Source organism: Amphiprion ocellaris, chromosome 10 (assembly GCF_022539595.1).
Source record: "Amphiprion ocellaris isolate individual 3 ecotype Okinawa chromosome 10, ASM2253959v1, whole genome shotgun sequence".
Classification (NCBI taxonomy): Eukaryota; Metazoa; Chordata; class Actinopteri; family Pomacentridae; genus Amphiprion; species Amphiprion ocellaris.
This window is the reverse complement of record NC_072775.1, coordinates 2,543,415-2,564,155: the sequence shown is the minus strand read 5'-3', so window position 1 is coordinate 2,564,155 and position 20,741 is coordinate 2,543,415.

Sequence of the window (20,741 nt, the reverse complement as noted above, 5' to 3'; positions counted from 1 at the left end):
TGTCGTTCTCCTCCAGGTTCTTCTCCAGATGCTGCGTACAGGTTGCCCCTCCTATCGTTCTCCTCCACGTTCTCCGCCCAGGTCGCTCCTCCTGTCGTTCTCCTTCAGGTTCTCCAAGTTCTCCGCCCAGGTGGCCCCTCCTGTCGTTCTCCTCCAGGTTCTCCTCCAAGTTCTGTGCCCAGGTGGCCCCTCCTGTTGTTCTCTGCCAGGTTCTCTGCCCAGGTCGCTCCTCCTGTCGTTCTCCTCCAGGTTCTCCAAGTTCTGCCCCCAGGTGGCTCCTCCTGTCGTTCTCCTCCAGGTTCTCCTCCACGTTCTGTGCCCAGGTCGCTCCTCCTGTCGTTCTCCTCCAGGTTCTCCTCCAGATGCTGCGCACAGGTTGCCCCTCCTATCGTTCTCCTCCACGTTCTCCGCCCAGGTCGCTCCTCCTGTCGTTCTCCTTCAGGTTCTGCAAGTTATCCGCCCAGGTGGCCCCTCCTGTCGTTCTCCAGGATCTCCTCCAAGTTCTGCCCCCAGGTGGCTCCTCCTGTCGTTCTCCTCCAGGTTCTCCTCCAAGTTCTGTGCCCAGGTCGCTCCTCCTGTCGTTCTCCTCCAGGTTCTCCTCCACGTTCTGTGCCCAGGTCGCTCCTCCTGTCGTTCTCCTCCAGGTTCTCCTCCAAGTTCTGCCCCCAGGTGGCTCCTCCTGTCGTTCTCCTCCAGGTTCTCCTCCAAGTTCTGTGCCCAGGTTGCTCCTCCTGTCGTTCTCCTCCAGGTTCTCCAAGTTCTCCGCCCAGGTGGCCCCTCCTGTCGTTCTCCTCCAGGATCTCCTCCACGTTCTGTTCCCAGGTGGCCCCTCCTGTCGTTCTCCGCCAGGTTCTCAGCCCAGGTTGCTCCTCTTGTCGTTCTCCTCCATGTTCTCCAAGTTCTCCGCCCAGGTGGCCCCTCCTTTCGTTCTCCTCCAGGTTCTCCAAGTTCTGCCCCCAGGTGGCTCCTCCTGTCGTTCTCCTCCAGGTTCTCCCCCAAGTTCTGTGCCCAGTTCGCTCCTCCTGTCGTTCTCCTCCAGGTTCTCCAAGTTCTCCGCCCAGGTGGCCCCTCCTATCGTTCTGCTCCAGGTTTTCCTCCACGTTCTGTGCCCAGGTGGCCCATGCTGTCGTTCTCCTCCAAGTTCTGCCCCCAGGTGCCTCCTCCTGTCGTTCTCCTCCAGGTTCTCCTCCAAGTTCTGTGCCCAGGTTGCTCCTCCTGTCGTTCTCCTCCAGGTTCTCCAAGTTCTCCGCCCAGGTGGCCCCTCCTGTCGTTCTCCTCCAGGATCTCCTCCACGTTCTGTGCCCAGGTGGCCCCTCCTGTCATTCTCCGCCAGGTTCTCAGCCCAGGTTGCTCCTCTTGTCGTTCTCCTCCATGTTCTCCAAGTTCTCCGCCCAGGTGGCCCCTCCTTTCGTTCTCCTCCAGGTTCTCCAAGTTCTGCCCCCAGGTGGCTCCTCCTGTCGTTCTCCTCCAGGTTCTCCCCCAAGTTCTGTGCCCAGTTCGCTCCTCCTGTCGTTCTCCTCCAGGTTCTCCAAGTTCTCCGCCCAGGTGGCCCGTCCTATCGTTCTGCTCCAGGTTCTCCTCCACGTTCTGTGCCCAGGTGGCCCATGCTGTCGTTCTCCGCCAGGTTCTCCGCCCAGGTTGCTCCTCCTGTCGTTCTCCTCCATGTTCTCCGCCCAGGTGGCCCCTCCTGTCGTTCTCCTCCAGGTTCTCCAAGTTCTGTGCCCAGGTGGCCCCTCCTGTTGTTCTCTGCCACGTTCTCCGCCCAGGTCGCTCCTCCTGTCGTTCTCCTCCAGGTTCTCCAAGTTCTGCCCCCAGGTGGCTCCTCTTGTCGTTCTCCTCCAGGATCTCCTCCATGTTCTGTGCCCAGGTCGCTCCTCCTGTCGTTCTCCTCCAGGTTCTTCTCCAGATGCTGCGTACAGGTTGCCCCTCCTATCGTTCTCCTCCACGTTCTCCGCCCAGGTCGCTCCTCCTGTCGTTCTCCTTCAGGTTCTCCAAGTTCTCCGCCCAGGTGGCCCCTCCTGTCGTTCTCCTCCAGGATCTCCTCCACGTTCTGTGCCCAGGTGGCCCCTCCTGTCGTTCTCCGCCAGGTTCTCCGCCCAGGTTGCTCCTCCTGTCGTTCTCCTCCATGTTCTCCAAGTTCTCTGCCCAGGTCGCTCCTCCTGTCGTTCTCCTCCAGGTTCTCCTCCAGATGCTGCGCACAGGTTGCCCCTCCTATCGTTCTCCTCCACGTTCTACGCCCAGGTCGCTCCTCCTGTCGTTCTCCTCCAGGTTCTCCAAGTTCTCCGCCCAGGTGGCCCCTCCTATCGTTCTCCTCCAGGTTCTCCTCCACGTTCTGTGCCCAGGTGGCCCATGCTGTCGTTCTCCGCCAGGTTCTCCGCCCAGGTTGCTCCTCCTGTCGTTCTCCTCCATGTTCTCCAAGTTCTCCGCCCAGGTGGCCCCTCCTGTCGTTCTCCTCCAGGTTCTCCTCCAAGTTCTGTGCCCAGGTGGCCCCTCCTGTTGTTCTCTGCCAGATTCTCCGCCCAGGTCGCTCCTCCTGTCGTTCTCCTCCAGGTTCTCCAAGTTCTGCCCCCAGGTGGCTCCTCCTGTCGTTCTCCTCCAGGATCTCCTCCACGTTCTGTGCCCAGGTCGCTCCTCCTGTCGTTCTCCTCCAGGTTCTCCTCCAGATGCTGTGCACAGGTTTCCCCTCCTATCGTTCTCCTCCACGTTCTCCGCCCAGGTCGCTCCTCCTGTCGTTCTCCTACAGGTTCTCCAAGTTCTCCGCCCAGGTGGCTCCTCCTGTCGTTCTCCTCCAGGTTCTCCTCCAAGTTCTGTGCCCATGTGGCTCCTCCTGTCGTTCTCCTCCAGGTTCTCCAAGTTCTCCGCCCTGGTCGCCCCTCCTGTCGTTCTCCTCCAAGTTCTGTGCCCAGGTCGCTCCTCCTGTCGTTCTTCTCCAGGATCTCCTCCATGTTCTGTGCCCAGATCGCTCCTCCTGTCGTTCTCCTCCAGATGCTGCGTACAGGTTGCCCCTCCTATCGTTCTCCTCCACGTTCTCCGCCCAGGTCGCTCCTCCTGTCGTTCTCCTTCAGTTCTCCAAGTTATCCGCCCAGGTGGCCCCTCCTGTCGTTCTCCAGGATCTCCTCCAAGTTCAGCCCCCAGGTGGCTCCTCCTGTCGTTCTCCTCCAGGTTCTCCTCCAAGTTCTGTGCCCAGGTCGCTCCTCCTGTCGTTCTCCTCCAGGTTCTCCTCCACGTTCTGTGCCCAGGTCGCTCCTCCTGTCGTTCTCCTCCAGGTTCTCCTCCAAGTTCTGCCCCCAGGTGGCTCCTCCTGTCGTTCTCCTCCAGGTTCTCCTCCAAGTTCTGTGCCCAGGTTGCTCCTCCTGTCGTTCTCCTCCAGGTTCTCCAAGTTCTCCGCCCAGGTGGCCCCTCCTATCGTTCTCCTCCAGGTTCTCCTCCACGTTCTGTGCCCAGGTGGCCCATGCTGTCGTTCTCCGCCAGGTTCTCCGCCCAGGTTGCTCCTCCTGTCGTTCTCCTCCATGTTCTCCAAGTTCTCCGCCCAGGTGGCCCCTCCTGTCGTTCTCCTCCAGGTTCTCCTCCAAGTTCTGTGCCCAGGTGGCCCCTCCTGTTCTTCTCTGCCACGTTCTCCGCCCAGGTCGCTCCTCCTGTCATTCTCCTCCAGGTTCTCCAAGTTCTGCCCCCAGGTGGCTCCTCTTGTCGTTCTCCTCCAGGATCTCCTCCATGTTCTGTGCCCAGGTCGCTCCTCCTGTCGTTCTCCTCCAGGTTCTCCTCCAGATGCTGCTTACAGGTTGCCCCTCCTATCGTTCTCCTCCACGTTCTCCGCCCAGGTCGCTCCTCCTGTCGTTCTCCTTCAGGTTCTCCAAGTTCTCCGCCCAGGTGGCCCCTCCTGTCGTTCTCCTCCAGGATCTCCTCCACGTTCTGTGCCCAGGTGGCCCCTCCTGTCGTTCTCCGCCAGGTTCTCCGCCCAGGTTGCTCCTCCTGTCGTTCTCCTCCAGGTTCTCCAAGTTCTCCGCCCAGGTGGCCCCTCCTGTCGTTCTCCTCCAGGTTCTCCTCCAAGTTCTGTGCCCAGGTGGCCCCTCCTGTTGTTCTCTGCCAGGTTCTCCGCCCAGGTCGCTCCTCCTGTCGTTCTCCTCCAGGTTCTCCAAGTTCTGCCCCCAGGTGGCTCCTCCTGTCGTTCTCCTCCAGGATCTCCTCCACGTTCTGTGCCCAGGTCGCTCCTCCTGTCGTTCTCCTCCAGGTTCTCCTCCAGATGCTGCGCACAGGTTGCCCCTCCTATCGTTCTCCTCCACGTTCTCCGCCCAGGTCGCTCCTCCTGTCGTTCTCCTTCAGGTTCTGCAAGTTATCCTCCCAGGTGGCCCCTCCTTTCGTTCTCCAGGATCTCCTCCAAGTTCTGCCCCCAGGTGGCTCCTCCTGTCGTTCTCCTCCAGGTTCTCCTCCAAGTTCTGTGCCCAGGTCGCTCCTCCTGTCGTTCTCCTCCAGGTTCTCCTCCACGTTCTTTGCCCAGGTCGCTCCTCCTGTCGTTCTCCTCCAGGTTCTCCTCCAAGTTCTTCCCCCAGGTGGCTCCTCCTGTCGTTCTCCTCCAGGTTCTCCTCCAAGTTCTGTGCCCAGGTTGCTCCTCCTGTCGTTCTCCTCCAGGTTCTCCAAGTTCTCCGCCCAGGTGGCCCCTCCTGTCGTTCTCCTCCAGGATCTCCTCCACGTTCTGTGCCCAGGTGGCCCCTCCTGTCGTTCTCCGCCAGGTTCTCAGCCCAGGTTGCTCCTCTTGTCATTCTCCTCCATGTTCTCCAAGTTCTCCGCCCAGGTGGCCCCTCCTGTCGTTCTCCTCCAGGTTCTCCAAGTTCTGCCCCCAGGTGGCTCCTCCTGTCGTTCTCCTCCAGGTTCTCCTCCAAGTTCTGCCCCCAGGTGGCTCCTCCTGTCGTTCTCCTCCAGGTTCTCCTCCAAGTTCTGTGCCCAGGTGGCCCCTCCTGTTGTTCTCTGCCAGGTTCTCCGCCCAGGTCGCTCCTCCTGTCGTTCTCCTCCAGGTTCTCCAAGTTCTGCCCCCAGGTGGCTCCTCCTGTCGTTCTCCTCCAGGATTTCCTCCACGTTCTGTGCCCAGGTCGCTCCTCCTGTCGTTCTCCTCCAGGTTCTCCTCCAGATGCTGCGCACAGGTTGCCCCTCCTATCGTTCTCCTCCACGTTCTCCGCCCAGGTCGCTCCTCCTGTCGTTCTCCTCCAGGTTCTCCAAGTTCTCCGCCCAGGTGGCCCCTCCTGTCGTTCTCCTCCAAGTTCTGCCCCCAGGTGGCTCCTCCTGTCGTTCTCCTCCAGGTTCTCCTCCAAGTTCTGTGCCCAGGTGGCTCCTCCTGTCGTTCTCCTCCAGGTTCTCCTCCACGTTCTGTGCCCAGGTCGCTCCTCCTGTCGTTCTCCTCCAGGTTCTCCTCCAAGTTCTGTGCCCAGGTTGCTCCTCCTGTCGTTCTCCTCCAGGTTCTCCAAGTTCTCCGCCCAGGTGGCCCCTCCTATCGTTCTCCTCCAGGTTCTCCTCCACGTTCATTGCCCAGGTGGCCCATGCTGTCGTTCTCCGCCAGGTTCTCCGCCCAGGTTGCTCCTCCTGTCGTTCTTCTCCATGTTCTCCAAGTTTTCCGCCCAGGTGGCCCCTCCTGTCGTTCTCCTCCAGGTTCTCCTCCAAATTCTGTGCCCAGGTGGCCCCTCCTGTTGTTCTCTGCCACGTTCTCCGCCCAGGTCGCTCCTCCTATCATTCTCCTCCAGGTTCTCCAAGTTCTGCCCCCAGGTGGCTCCTCCTGTCGTTCTCCTCCAGGATCTCCTCCATGTTCTGTGCCCAGGTCGCTCCTCCTGTCGTTCTCCTCCAGGTTCTCCTCCAGATGCTGCGTACAGGTTGCCCCTCCTATTGTTCTCCTCCACGTTCTCCGCCCAGGTCGCTCCTCCTGTCGTTCTCCTTCAGGTTCTCCAAGTTATCCGCCCAGGTGGCCCCTCCTGTCGTTCTGCAGGATCTCCTCCAAGTTCTGCCCCCAGGTGGCTCCTCCTGTCGTTCTCCTCCAGGTTCTCCTCCAAGTTCTGTGCACAGGTCGCTCCTCCTGTCGTTCTCCTCCAGGTTCTCCAAGTTCTCCGCCCAGGTCGCCCCTCCTGTCGTTCTCCTCCAAGTTCTGTGCCCAGGTTGCTCCTCCTGTATTTCTCCTCCAGGTTCTCCTCCAAGTTCCGTGCCCAGGTGGCTCCTCCTGTCGTTCTCCTCCAGGTTCTCCTCCACGTTCTGTGCCCAGGTCGCTCCTCCTGTCGTTCTCTTCCAGGTTCTCCTCCAAGTTCTGCCCCCAGGTGGCCCCTCCTATCGTTCTCCTCCAGGTTCTCCTCCACGTTCATTGCCCAGGTGGCCCATGCTGTCGTTCTCCGCCAGGTTCTCCGCCCAGGTTGCTCCTCCTGTCGTTCTTCTCCATGTTCTCCAAGTTTTCCGCCCAGGTGGCCCCTCCTGTCGTTCTCCTCCAGGTTCTCCTCCAAATTCTGTGCCCAGGTAGCCCCTCCTGTTGTTCTCTGCCACGTTTTCCGCCCAGGTCGCTCCTCCTATCCTTCTCCTCCAGGTTCTCCAAGTTCTGCCCCCAGGTGGCTCCTCCTGTCGTTCTCCTCCAGGATCTCCTCGATGTTCTGTCCCCAGGTCGCTCCTCCTGTCGTTCTCCTCCAGGTTCTCCTCCAGATGCTGCGTACAGGTTGCCCCTCCTATTGTTCTCCTCCACGTTCTCCGCCCAGGTCGCTCCTCCTGTCGTTCTCCTTCAGGTTCTCCAAGTTCTGCCCCCAGGTGGCTCCTCCTGTCGTTCTCCTCCAGGTTCTCCTCCAAGTTCTGTGCCCAGGTCGCTCCTCCTGTCGTTCTCCTCCAGGTTCTCCTCCACGTTCTGTGCCCACGTCGCTCCTCCTGTCGTTCTCCTCCAGGTTCTCCTCCAAGTTCTGCCCCCAGGTCGCTCCTCCTGTCGTTCTCCTCCAGGTTCTCCTCCACGTTCTGTGCCAAGGTCGCTTCTCCTGTCGTTCTCCTCCAGGTTCTCCTCCACGTTCTGTGCCCAGGTCGCTCCTCCTGTCGTTCTCCTCCAGGTTCTCCTCCAAGTTGTGCCCCCAGGTGGCTCCTCCTGTCGTTCTCCTCCAGGTTCTCCTCCAAGTTCTGTGCCCAGGTTGCTCCTCCTGTCGTTCTCCTCCAGGTTCTCCAAGTTCTCCGCCCAGGTGGCCCCTCCTGTCGTTCTCCTCCAGGATCTCCTCCACGTTCTGTGCCCAGGTCGCTCCTCCTGTCGTTCTCCTCCAGGTTCTCCTCCACGTTCTGTGCCCAGGTGGCCCCTCCTGTCGTTCTCCGCCAGGTTCTCCGCCCAGGTTGCTCCTCCTGTCGTTCTCCTCCATGTTCTCCAAGTTCTCCGCCCCGGTGGCCCCTCCTGTCGTTCTCCTCCAGGTTCTCCTCCAAGTTCTGTGCCCAGGTGGCCCCTCCTGTTGTTCTCTGCCAGGTTCTCCGCCCAGGTTGCTGCTCCAGTCGTTCTCCTCCAGGTTCTCCAAGTTCTGCCCCCAGGTGGCTCCTCCTGTCGTTCTTCTCCAGGTTCTCCTCCAAGTTCTGTGCCCAGGTTGCTCCTCCTGTCGTTCTCCTCCTGGTTCTCCAAGTTCTCCGCCCAGGTGGCCCCTCCTGTCGTTCTCCTCCAGGATCTCCCCCACGTTCTGTGCCCAGGTCACTCCTCCTGTCGTTCTCCTCCAGGTTCTCCGCCCAGGTCGCTCCTCCTGTCGTTCTGCTCCAGGTTCTCCTCCACGTTCTGTGCCCAGGTCGCTCCTCCTGTCGTTCTCCTCCAGGTTCTCCTCCACGTTCTGTGCCCAGGTTGCTCCTCCTGTCGTTCTCCTCCAGGTTCTCCAAGTTCTCCGCCCAGGTGGCCCCTCCTGTCCTTCTCCTCCAGGATCTCCTCCACGTTCTGTGCCCAGGTCGCTCCTCCTGTCGTTCTCCTCCAGGTTCTCCTCCAGATGCTGCGCACAGGTTGCCCCTCCTATCGTTCTCCTCCACGTTCTCCGCCCAGGTCGCTCCTCCTGTCGTTCTCCTCCAGGTTCTCCTCCACGTTCTGTGCCCAGGTCGCTCCTCCTGTCGTTCTCCTCCAGGTTCTCCTCCAGATGCTGCGCACAGGTTGCCCCTCCTATCGTTCTCCTCCACGTTCTCCGCCCAGGTCGCTCCTCCTGTCGTTCTCCTTCAGGTTCTCCAAGTTCTCCGCCCAGGTGGCCCCTCTTGTCGTTCTCCAGGATCTTCTCCAAGTTCTGCCCTCAGGTGGCTCCTCCTGTTGTTCTCCTCCAGGTTCTCTTCCAAGTTCTGTGCCCAGGTGGCCCCTCCTGTTGTTCTCTGCCAGGTTCTCCGCCCAGGTCGCTCCTCCTGTCGTTCTCCTCCAGGTTCTCCAAGTTCTGCCCCCAGGTGGCTCCTCCTGTCGTTCTCCTCCAGGATCTCCTCCACGTTCTGTGCCCAGGTCGCTCCTCCTGTCGTTCTCCTCCAGGTTCTCCTCCAGATGCTGCGCACAGGTTGCCCCTCCTATCGTTCTCCTCCACGTTCTCCGCCCAGGTCGCTCCTCCTGTCGTTCTCCTTCAGGTTCTGCAAGTTATCCTCCCAGGTGGCCCCTCCTTTCGTTCTCCAGGATCTCCTCCAAGTTCTGCCCCCAGGTGGCTCCTCCTGTCGTTCTCCTCCAGGTTCTCCTCCAAGTTCTGTGCCCAGGTCGCTCCTCCTGTCGTTCTCCTCCAGGTTCTCCTCCACGTTCTTTGCCCAGGTCGCTCCTCCTGTCGTTCTCCTCCAGGTTCTCCTCCAAGTTCTTCCCCCAGGTGGCTCCTCCTGTCGTTCTCCTCCAGGTTCTCCTCCAAGTTCTGTGCCCAGGTTGCTCCTCCTGTCGTTCTCCTCCAGGTTCTCCAAGTTCTCCGCCCAGGTGGCCCCTCCTGTCGTTCTCCTCCAGGATCTCCTCCACGTTCTGTGCCCAGGTGGCCCCTCCTGTCGTTCTCCGCCAGGTTCTCAGCCCAGGTTGCTCCTCTTGTCATTCTCCTCCATGTTCTCCAAGTTCTCCGCCCAGGTGGCCCCTCCTGTCGTTCTCCTCCAGGTTCTCCAAGTTCTGCCCCCAGGTGGCTCCTCCTGTCGTTCTCCTCCAGGTTCTCCTCCAAGTTCTGCCCCCAGGTGGCTCCTCCTGTCGTTCTCCTCCAGGTTCTCCTCCAAGTTCTGTGCCCAGGTGGCCCCTCCTGTTGTTCTCTGCCAGGTTCTCCGCCCAGGTCGCTCCTCCTGTCGTTCTCCTCCAGGTTCTCCAAGTTCTGCCCCCAGGTGGCTCCTCCTGTCGTTCTCCTCCAGGATTTCCTCCACGTTCTGTGCCCAGGTCGCTCCTCCTGTCGTTCTCCTCCAGGTTCTCCTCCAGATGCTGCGCACAGGTTGCCCCTCCTATCGTTCTCCTCCACGTTCTCCGCCCAGGTCGCTCCTCCTGTCGTTCTCCTCCAGGTTCTCCAAGTTCTCCGCCCAGGTGGCCCCTCCTGTCGTTCTCCTCCAAGTTCTGCCCCCAGGTGGCTCCTCCTGTCGTTCTCCTCCAGGTTCTCCTCCAAGTTCTGTGCCCAGGTGGCTCCTCCTGTCGTTCTCCTCCAGGTTCTCCTCCACGTTCTGTGCCCAGGTCGCTCCTCCTATCATTCTCCTCCAGGTTCTCCAAGTTCTGCCCCCAGGTGGCTCCTCCTGTCGTTCTCCTCCAGGATCTCCTCCATGTTCTGTGCCCAGGTCGCTCCTCCTGTCGTTCTCCTCCAGGTTCTCCTCCAGATGCTGCGTACAGGTTGCCCCTCCTATTGTTCTCCTCCACGTTCTCCGCCCAGGTCGCTCCTCCTGTCGTTCTCCTTCAGGTTCTCCAAGTTATCCGCCCAGGTGGCCCCTCCTGTCGTTCTGCAGGATCTCCTCCAAGTTCTGCCCCCAGGTGGCTCCTCCTGTCGTTCTCCTCCAGGTTCTCCTCCAAGTTCTGTGCACAGGTCGCTCCTCCTGTCGTTCTCCTCCAGGTTCTCCAAGTTCTCCGCCCAGGTCGCCCCTCCTGTCGTTCTCCTCCAAGTTCTGTGCCCAGGTTGCTCCTCCTGTATTTCTCCTCCAGGTTCTCCTCCAAGTTCCGTGCCCAGGTGGCTCCTCCTGTCGTTCTCCTCCAGGTTCTCCTCCACGTTCTGTGCCCAGGTCGCTCCTCCTGTCGTTCTCTTCCAGGTTCTCCTCCAAGTTCTGCCCCCAGGTGGCCCCTCCTATCGTTCTCCTCCAGGTTCTCCTCCACGTTCATTGCCCAGGTGGCCCATGCTGTCGTTCTCCGCCAGGTTCTCCGCCCAGGTTGCTCCTCCTGTCGTTCTTCTCCATGTTCTCCAAGTTTTCCGCCCAGGTGGCCCCTCCTGTCGTTCTCCTCCAGGTTCTCCTCCAAATTCTGTGCCCAGGTAGCCCCTCCTGTTGTTCTCTGCCACGTTTTCCGCCCAGGTCGCTCCTCCTATCCTTCTCCTCCAGGTTCTCCAAGTTCTGCCCCCAGGTGGCTCCTCCTGTCGTTCTCCTCCAGGATCTCCTCGATGTTCTGTCCCCAGGTCGCTCCTCCTGTCGTTCTCCTCCAGGTTCTCCTCCAGATGCTGCGTACAGGTTGCCCCTCCTATTGTTCTCCTCCACGTTCTCCGCCCAGGTCGCTCCTCCTGTCGTTCTCCTTCAGGTTCTCCAAGTTCTGCCCCCAGGTGGCTCCTCCTGTCGTTCTCCTCCAGGTTCTCCTCCAAGTTCTGTGCCCAGGTCGCTCCTCCTGTCGTTCTCCTCCAGGTTCTCCTCCACGTTCTGTGCCCAGGTCGCTCCTCCTGTCGTTCTCCTCCAACTTCTCCTCCACGTTCTGTGCCCAGGTCGCTCCTCCTGTCGTTCTCCTCCAGGTTCTCTTCCAAGTTCTGTGCCCAAGTGGCTCCTCCATTCGTTCTCCTCCAGGTTCTCCTCCAAGTTCTGTGCCCAGGTTGCTCCTCCTGTCTTTCTCCTCCAGGTTCTCCAAGTTCTCCGCCCAGGTGGCCCCTCCTGTCGTTCTCCTCCAGGATCTCCTCCAAGTTCTGCCCCGAGGTGGTCCCTCCTATCGTTCTCTTCCTGGTTCTCCTCCACATTCTGTGCCCAGGTGGCCCCTCCTTTCGTTCTCCTCCAGGTTCTCCTACACGTTCTGTGCCCAGGTCGCTCCTCCTGTCGTTCTCCTCCAGGTTCTCCTTCACGTTCTGTGCCCAGGTGGCCCCTCCTGTCGTTCTCCGCCAGGTTCTCCGCCCAGGTTGCTCCTCCTGTCGTTCTCCTCCATGTTCTCCAAGTTCTCCGCCCAGGTCGCTCCTCCTGTCGTTCTCCTCCAGGTTCTCCTCCAGATGCTGCGCACAGGTTGCCCCTCCTATCGTTCTCCTCCACGTTCTCCGCCCAGGTCGCTCCTCCTGTCGTTCTCCTCCAGGTTCTCCAAGTTCTGTGCCCAGGTGGCCCCTCCTGTTGTTCTCTGCCAGGTTCTCCGCCCAGGTTGCTGCTCCAGTCGTTCTCCTCCAGGTTCTCCAAGTTCTGCCCCCAGGTGGCTCCTCCTGTCGTTCTTCTCCAGGTTCTCCTCCAAGTTCTGTGCCCAGGTTGCTCCTCCTGTCGTTCTCCTCCTGGTTCTCCAAGTTCTCCGCCCAGGTGGCCCCTCCTGTCGTTCTCCTCCAGGATCTCCCCCACGTTCTGTGCCCAGGTCACTCCTCCTGTCGTTCTCCTCCAGGTTCTCCGCCCAGGTCGCTCCTCCTGTCGTTCTGCTCCAGGTTCTCCTCCACGTTCTGTGCCCAGGTCGCTCCTCCTGTCGTTCTCCTCCAGGTTCTCCTCCACGTTCTGTGCCCAGGTTGCTCCTCCTGTCGTTCTCCTCCAGGTTCTCCAAGTTCTCCGCCCAGGTGGCCCCTCCTGTCCTTCTCCTCCAGGATCTCCTCCACGTTCTGTGCCCAGGTCGCTCCTCCTGTCGTTCTCCTCCAGGTTCTCCTCCAGATGCTGCGCACAGGTTGCCCCTCCTATCGTTCTCCTCCACGTTCTCCGCCCAGGTCGCTCCTCCTGTCGTTCTCCTCCAGGTTCTCCTCCACGTTCTGTGCCCAGGTCGCTCCTCCTGTCGTTCTCCTCCAGGTTCTCCTCCAGATGCTGCGCACAGGTTGCCCCTCCTATCGTTCTCCTCCACGTTCTCCGCCCAGGTCGCTCCTCCTGTCGTTCTCCTTCAGGTTCTCCAAGTTCTCCGCCCAGGTGGCCCCTCTTGTCGTTCTCCAGGATCTTCTCCAAGTTCTGCCCTCAGGTGGCTCCTCCTGTTGTTCTCCTCCAGGTTCTCTTCCAAGTTCTGTGCCCAGGTGGCCCCTCCTGTTTTTCTCCGCTAGGTTCTCCGCCCAGGACGCTTCTCCTGTCGTTCTCCTCCAGGATCTCCTCCAAGTTCTGTGCCCCGAGGTGGCCCCTCCTGTCGTTCTCTTCCTGGTTCTCCTCCACGTTCTGTGCCCAGGTTGCTGCTCCAGTCGTTCTCCTCCAGGTTCTCCAAGTTCTCCGCCCAGGTGGCCCCTCCTGTCGTTCTCCTCCAGGATCTCCTCCACGTTCTCCGCCCAGGTCGCTCCTCCTGTCGTTCTCCTCCAGGTTCTCCTCCACGTTCTGTGCCCAGGTGGCCCCTCCTGTCGTTCTCCGCCAGGTTCTCCGCCCAGGTTGCTCCTCCTGTCGTTCTCCTCCATGTTCTCCAAGTTCTCCGCCCAGGTCGCTCCTCCTGTCGTTCTCCTCCAGGTTCTCCTCCAGATGCTGCGCACAGGTTGCCCCTCCTATCGTTCTCCTCCACGTTCTCCGCCCAGGTCGCTCCTCCTGTCGTTCTCCTCCAGGTTCTCCAAGTTCTCCGCCCAGGTGGCCCCTCCTTTCGTTCTCCAGGATCTCCTCCAAGTTCTGCCCCCAGGTGGCTCCTCCTGTCGTTCTCCTCCAGGTTCTCTTTCAAGTTCTGTGCCCAGGTGGCCCCTCCTGTTGTTCTCCGCCAGGTTCTCCGCCCAGGACGCTCCTCCTGTCGTTCTCCTCCAGGATCTCCTCCAAGTTCTGTGCCCCGAGGTGGCCCCTCCTGTCGTTCTCCTCCAGGATCTCCTCCACGTTCTGTGCCCAGGTCGCTCCTCCTTTCGTTCTCCTCCAGGTTCTCCTCCACGTTCTGTGCCCAGGTCGCTCCTCCTGTCGTTCTCCTCCAACTTCTCCTCCACGTTCTGTGCCCAGGTCGCTCCTCCTGTCGTTCTCCTCCAGGTTCTCTTCCAAGTTCTGTGCCCAAGTGGCTCCTCCATTCGTTCTCCTCCAGGTTCTCCTCCAAGTTCTGTGCCCAGGTTGCTCCTCCTGTCTTTCTCCTCCAGGTTCTCCAAGTTCTCCGCCCAGGTGGCCCCTCCTGTCGTTCTCCTCCAGGATCTCCTCCAAGTTCTGCCCCGAGGTGGTCCCTCCTATCGTTCTCTTCCTGGTTCTCCTCCACATTCTGTGCCCAGGTGGCCCCTCCTTTCGTTCTCCTCCAGGTTCTCCTACACGTTCTGTGCCCAGGTCGCTCCTCCTGTCGTTCTCCTCCAGGTTCTCCTTCACGTTCTGTGCCCAGGTGGCCCCTCCTGTCGTTCTCCGCCAGGTTCTCCGCCCAGGTTGCTCCTCCTGTCGTTCTCCTCCATGTTCTCCAAGTTCTCCGCCCAGGTCGCTCCTCCTGTCGTTCTCCTCCAGGTTCTCCTCCAGATGCTGCGCACAGGTTGCCCCTCCTATCGTTCTCCTCCACGTTCTCCGCCCAGGTCGCTCCTCCTGTCGTTCTCCTCCAGGTTCTCCAAGTTCTCCGCCCAGGTGGCCCCTCCTGTCGTTCTCCAGGATCTCCTCCAAGTTCTGCCCCCAGGTGGCTCCTCCTGTCGTTCTCCTCCAGGTTCTCTTCCAAGTTCTGTGCCCAGGTGGCCCCTCCTGTTGTTCTCCGCCAGGTTCTCCGCCCAGGACGCTCCTCCTGTCGTTCTCCTCAGGGATCTCCTCCAAGTTCTGTGCCCCGAGGTGGCCCCGCCTGTCGTTCTCTTCCTGGTTCTCCTCCACGTTCTGTGCCCAGGTTGCTGCTCCTGTCGTTCTCCTCCAGGTTCTCCAAGTTCTCCGCCCAGGTGGCCCCTCCTGTCGTTCTCCTCCAGGTTCTCCTCCACATTCTGTGCCCAGGTTGCCGCTCCACTCGTTCTCCTCCAGGTTCTCCAAGTTCTCCGCCCAGGTGGCCCCTCCTGTCGTTCTCCTCCAGGATCTCCTCCACGTTCTGTGCCCAGGTCGCTCCTCCTGTCGTTCTCCTCCAGGTTCTCCTCCACGTTCTGTGCCCAGGTCGCTCCTCCTGTCGTTCTCCTCCAAGTTCTCCTCCACGTTCTGTGCCCAGGTCGCTCCTCCTGTCGTTCTCCTCCAGGTTCTCTTCCAAGTTCTGTGCCCAAGTGGCCCCTCCTGTTGTTCTCCGCCAGGTTCTCCGCCCAGGTCGCTCCTCCTGTCCTTCTCGTCCAGGTTCCCCAAGTTCTCCGCCCAGGTGGCCCCTCCTGTCGTTCTCCTCCAGGATCTCCTCCAAGTTCTGCCCCGAGGTGGCCCCTCCTGTCTTTCTCTTCCTGGTTCTCCTCCACGTTCTTTGCCCAGGTGGCCCCTCCTGTCGTTCTCCTCCAATTTCTCCTCCAAGTTCTGTGCCCAGGTCGCTCCTCCTGTCGTTCTCCTCCAGGTTCTCCTCCAAGTTCTGCCCCCAGGTGGCTCCTCCTGTCGTTCTCCTCCAGGTTCTCCTCTACGTTCTGTGCCCAGGTTGCTCCTTTCGTTCTCCTCCAGGTTCTCCTCCAGGTTTTCCTCCACGTTCTGTGCCCAGGTCGCTCCTCCTGTCGTTCTCCTCCAGGTTCTCCTCCAAGTTCTGTGCCCAGGTGGCCCCTCCTGTTGTTCTCCGCCAGGTTCTCCGCCCAGGTCGCTCCTCCTGTCCTTCTCGTCCAAGTTCTCCAAGTTCTCCGCCCAGGTGGCCCCTCCTGTCGTTCTCCTCCAGGATCTCCTCCAAGTTCTGCCCCGAGGTGGTCCCTCCTATCGTTTTCTTCCTGGTTCTCCTCCACATTCTGTGCCCAGGTGGCCCCTCCTTTCGTTCTCCTCCAGGTTCTCCTACACGTTCTGTGCCCAGGTTGCCGCTCCAGTCGTTCTCCTCCAGGTTCTCCAAGTTCTCCGCCCAGGTGGCCCCTCCTGTCGTTCTCCTCCAGGATCTCCTCCACGTTCTGTGCCCAGGTGGCCCCTCCTGTCGTTCTCCGCCAGGTTCTCCGCCCAGGTTGCTCCTCCTGTCGTTCTCCTCCATGTTCTCCAAGTTCTCCGCCCAGGTGGCCCCTCCTGTCGTTCTCCTCCAGGTTCTCCTCCAAGTTCTGTGCCCAGGTGGGCCCTCCTGTTGTTCTCTGCCAGGTTCTCCGCCCAGGTCGCTCCTCCTGTCGTTCTCCTCCAGGTTCTCCAATTTCTGCCCCCAGGTGGCTCCTCCTGTCGTTCTCCTCCAGGATCTCCTCCACGTTCTGTGCCCAGGTTGCCGCTCCAGTCGTTCTCCTCCAGGTTCTCCAAGTTCTCCGCCCAGGTGTCCCCTCCTGTCGTTCTCCTCCAGGATCTCCTCCACGTTCTGTGCCCAGGTGGCCCCTCCTATCGTTCTCCTCCAGGTTCTCCTCCACGTTCTGTGCCCAGGTTGCTCCTCCTATCGTTCTCCTCCACGTTCTCCGCCCAGGTCGCTCCTCCTGTCGTTCTCCTACACGTTCTGTGCCCAGGTCGCTCCTCCTGTCGTTCTCCTCCAGGTTCTCCTCCACGTTCTGTGCCCAGGTGGCCCCTCCTGTCGTTCTCCGCCAGGTTCTCCGCCCAGGTTGCTCCTCCTGTCGTTCTCCTCCATGTTCTCCAAGTTCTCCGCCCAGGTGGCCCCTCCTGTCGTTCTCCTCCAGGTTCTCCTCCAAGTTCTGTGCCCAGGTGGCCCCTCCTGTTGTTCTCCGCCAGGTTCTCCGCCCAGGTCGCTCCTCCTGTCCTTCTCGTCCAAGTTCTCCAAGTTCTCCGCCCAGGTGGCCCCTCCTGTCGTTCTCCTCCAGGATCTCCTCCAAGTTCTGCCCCGAGGTGGTCCCTCCTATCGTTCTCCTCCAGGTTCTCCTACACGTTCTGTGCCCAGGTTGCCGCTCCAGTCGTTCTCCTCCAGATTCTCCAAGTTCTCCGCCCAGGTGGCCCCTCCTGTCGTTCTTCTCCAGGATCTCCTCCACGTTCTGTGCCCAGGTGGCCCCTCCTGTCGTTCTCCGCCAGGTTCTCCGCCCAGGTTGCTCCTCCTGTCGTTCTCCTCCATGTTCTCCAAGTTCTCCGCCCAGGTGGCCCCTCCTGTCGTTCTCCTCCAGGTTCTCCTCCAAGTTCTGTGCCCAGGTGGGCCCTCCTGTTGTTCTCTGCCAGGTTCTCCGCCCAGGTCGCTCCTCCTGTCGTTCTCCTCCAGGTTCTCCAAGTTCTGCCCCCAGGTGGCTCCTCCTGTCGTTCTCCTCCAGGATCTCCTCCACGTTCTGTGCCCAGGTTGCCGCTCCAGTCGTACTCCTCCAGGTTCTCCAAGTTCTCCGCCCAGGTGGCCCGTCCTGTCGTTCTCCTCCAGGATCTCCTCCACGTTCTGTGCCCAGGTCGCTCCTCCTGTCGTTCTCCTCCAACTTCTCCTCCACGTTCTGTGCCCAGGTCGCTCCTCCTGTCGTTCTCCTCCAGGTTCTCTTCCAAGTTCTGTGCCCAAGTGGCCCCTCCTGTTGTTCTCCGCCAGGTTCTCCGCCCAGGTCGCTCCTCCTGTCCTTCTCGTCCAGGTTCTCCAAGTTCTCCGCCCAGGTGCCCCCTCCGTTCGTTCTCCTCCAGGATCTCCTCCAAGTTCTGCCCCGAAGTGGTCCCTCCTATCATTCTCTTCCTGGTTCTCCTCCACATTCTGTGCCCAGGTGGCCCCTCCTTTCGTTCTCCTCCAGGTTCTCCAAGTTCTCCGCCCAGGTCGCCCCTCCTGTCGCTCTCCTCCAGGTTCTCCGCCCAGGTCGCTCCTCCTGTCGTTCTCCTCCAGGATCTCCTCCACGTTCTGTGCCCAGGTCGCTCCTCCTGTCGTTCTCCTCCAAGTTCTCCTCCACGTTCTCTGCCCAGGTCGCTCCTCCTGTCGTTCTCCTCCAGGTTCTCCTCCAAGTTCTGCCCCCAGGTGGCTCCTCCTGTCGTTCTCCTCCAGGTTCTCCTCCAAGTTCTGTGCCCAGGTTGCTCCTTTCGTTCTCCTCCAGGTTTTCCTCCACGTTCTGCGCCCAGGTCGCTCCTCCTGTCGTTCTCCTCCAGGTTCTCCTCCAAGTTCTGAGCCCAGGTGGCCCCTCCTGTTTTTCTCCGCCAGGTTCTCCGCCCAGGTCGCTCCTCCTTTCCTTCTCGTCCAAGTTCTCCAAGTTCTCCGCCCAGGTGGCCCCTCCTGTCGTTCTCCTCCAGGATCTCCTCCACGTTCTGTGCCCAGGTGGCCCCTCCTGTCGTTCTCCTCCAGGTTCTCCTACACGTTCTGTGCCCAGGTTGCCACTCCAGTGGTTCTCCTCCAGGTTCTCCAAGTTCTCCGCCCAGGTGGCCCCTCCTGTCGTTCTCCTCCAGGATCTCCTCCACGTTCTATGCCCAGGTGGCCCCTCCTGTCGTTCTCCTCCAGGTTCTCCTACACGTTCTGTGCCCAGGTTGCCACTCCAGTGGTTCTCCTCCAGGTTCTCCAAGTTCTCCCCCCAGGTGGCCCCTCCTGTCGTTCTCCTCCAGGATCTCCTCCACGTTCTCCGCCCAGGTCGCTCCTCCTGTCGTTCTCCTCCACGTTCTGTGCCCAGGTCGCTCCTCCTGTCCTTCTCCTCCAGGTTCTCCTCCACGTTCTGTGCCCAGGTGGCCCCTCCTGTCGTTCTCCGCCAGGTTCTCCGCCCAGGTTGCTCCTCCTGTCGTTCTCCTCCATGTTCTCCAAGTTCTCCGCCCAGGTGGCCCCTCCTGTCGTTCTCCTCCAGGTTCTCCTCCAAGTTCTGTGCCCAGGTCGCTCCTCCTGTCGTTCTCCTCAAGATTCTCCAAGTTCTGCCCCCAGGTGGCTCCTCCTGTCGTTCTCCTCCAGGATCTCCTCCACGTTCTGTGCCCAGGTCGCTCCTCCTGTCGTTCTCCTCCAGATGCTGCGCACAGGTTGCCCCTCCTATCGTTCTCCTCCACGTTCTCCGCCCAGGTCGCTCCTCCTGTCGTTCTCCTCCAGGTTCTCCAAGTTCTCCGCCCAGGTGGCCCCTCCTTTCGTTCTCCAGGATCTCCTCCAAGTTCTGCCCCCAGGTGGCTCCTCCTGTCGTTCTCCTCCAGGTTCTCCTCCAAGTTCTGTGCCCAGGTGGCTCGTCCTGTCGTTCTCCTCCAGGTTCTCCAAGTTCTCCGCCCAGGTGGCCCCTCCTGTCGTTCTCCTCCAAGTTCTGTGCCCAGGTCGCTCTTCCTGTCGTTCTCCTCCAGGATCTCCTCCAAGTTCTGCCCCGAGGTGGCCCCTCCTGTTGTTCTCTTCCTGGTTCTCCTCCACGTTCTGTGCCCAGGTCGCTCCTCCTGTCGTTGTCCTCCAGGTTCTCCTCCACGTTCTGTGCCCAGGTTGCTCCTTTCGTTCTCCTCCAGGTTCTCCTCCAGGTTTTCCTCCACGTTCTGTGACCAGGTTGCCGCTCCAGTCGTTCTCCTCCAGGTTCTCCAAGTTCTCCGCCCAGGTGGCCCCTCCTGTCGTTCTCCTCCAGGATCTCCTCCACGTTCTGTGCCCAGGTCGCTCCTCCTGTCGTTCTCCTCCAGGTTCTCCTCCAGATGCTGCGCACAGGTTGCCCCTCCTATCGTTCTCCTCCACGTTCTCCGCCCAGGTCGCTCCTCCCTTTCGTTCTCCTACACGTTCTGTGCCCAGGTCGCTCCTCCTGTCGTTCTCCTCCAGGTTCTCCTCCACGTTCTGTGCCCAGGTGGCCCCTCCCTTCGTTCTCCGCCAGGTTCTCCGCCCAGGTTGCTCCTCCTGTCGTTCTCCTCCATGTTCTCCAAGTTCTCCGCCCAGGTGGCCCCTCCTGTCGTTCTCCTCCAGGATCTCCTCCACGTTCTGTGCCCAGGTCGCTCCTCCTGTCGTTCTCCTCCAGATGCTGCGCACAGGTTGCCCCTCCTATCGTTCTCCTCCACGTTCTCCGCCCAGGTCGCTCCTCCTGTCGTTCTCCTCCAGGTTCTCCAAGTTCTCCGCCCAGGTGGCCCCTCCTGTCGTTCTCCAGGATCTCCTCCAAGTTCTGCCCCCAGGTGGCCCCTCCTGTCGTTCTCCTCCTGGTTCTCCTCCACGTTCTGTGCCCAGGTCGCTCCTCCTGTCGTTCTCCTCCAGGTTCTCCTCCAAGTTCTGCCCCCATGTGGCTTCTCCTGTCGTTGTCCTCCAGGTTCTCCTCCACGTTCTGTGCCCAGGTTGCTCCTTTCGTTCTCCTCCAGGTTCTCCTCCAGGTTTTCCTCCACGTTCTGTGCCCAGGTCGCTCCTCCTGTCGTTCTCCTCCAGGATCTCCTCCAAGTTCTGCCCCGAGGTGGTCCCTCCTGTCGTTCTCTTCCTGGTTCTCGTACACGTTCTGTGACCAGGTTGCCGCTCCAGTCGTTCTCCTCCAGGTTCTCCAAGTTCTCCGCCCAGGTGGCCCCTCCTGTCGTTCTCCTGCAGGATCTCCTCCACGTTCTGTGCCCAGGTCGCTCCTCCTGTCGTTCTCCTCCAGGTTCTCCTCCAGATGCTGCGCACAGGTTGCCCCTCCTATCGTTCTCCTCCACGTTCTCCGCCCAGGTCGCTCCTCCTGTCGTTCTCCTACACGTTCTGTGCCCAGGTCGCTCCTCCTGTCGTTCTCCTCCAGGTTCTCCTCCACGTTCTGTGCCCAGGTGGCCCCTCCTGTCGTTCTCCGCCAGGTTCTCCGCCCAGGTTGCTCCTCCTGTCGTTCTCCTCCATGTTCTCCAAGTTCTCCGCCCAGGTTGCCACTCCAGTGGTTCTCCTCCAGGTTCTCCACGTTCTCCGCCCAGGTGGCCCCTCCTGTCGTTCTCCTCCTGGATCTCCTCCACGTTCTGTGCCCAGGTCGCTCCTCCTGTCGTTCTCCTCCAGGTTCTCCTCCAGATGCTGCGCACAGGTTGCCCCTCCTATCGTTCTCTTCCACGTTCTCCGCCCAGGTCGCTCCTCCTGTCGTTCTCCTCCAAGTTCTGCCCCGAGGTGGCCCCTCCTGTCGTTCTCTTCCTGGTTCTCCTCCACGTTCTGTGCCCAGGTCGCTCCTCCTGTCGTTGTCCTCCAGGTTCTCCTCCACGTTCTGTGCCCAGGTTGCTCCTTTCGTTCTCCTCCAGGTTCTCCTCCAGGTTTTCCTCCACGTTCTATGCCCAGGTCGCTCCTCCTGTCGTTCTCCTCCAGGTTTTCCTCTTAGTTCTGTGCCCAGGTGGCCCCTCCTGTCGTTCTCCTCCAGGATCTCCTCCAAGTTCTGCCCCGAGGTGGTTTGTTCCTGTCGTTCTCTTCCTGGTTCTCCTCCACGTTCTGTGCCCAGATGGCCCCTCCTGTCGTTCTCTTCCTGGTTCTCGTACACGTTCTGTGACCAGGTTGCCGCTCCAGTCGTTCTCCTCCAGGTTCTCCAAGTTCTCCGCCCAGGTGGCCCCTCCTGTCGTTCTCCTCCAGGATCTCCTCCACGTTCTGTGCCCAGGTCGCTCCTCCTGTCGTTCTCCTCCAGGTTCTCCTCCAGATTCTGCGCACAGGTTGCCCCTCCTATCGTTCTCCTCCACGTTCTCCGCCCAGGTCGCTCCTCCCTTTAGTTCTCCTACACGTTCTGTGCCCAGGTCGCTCCTCCTGTCGTTCTCCTCCAGGTTCT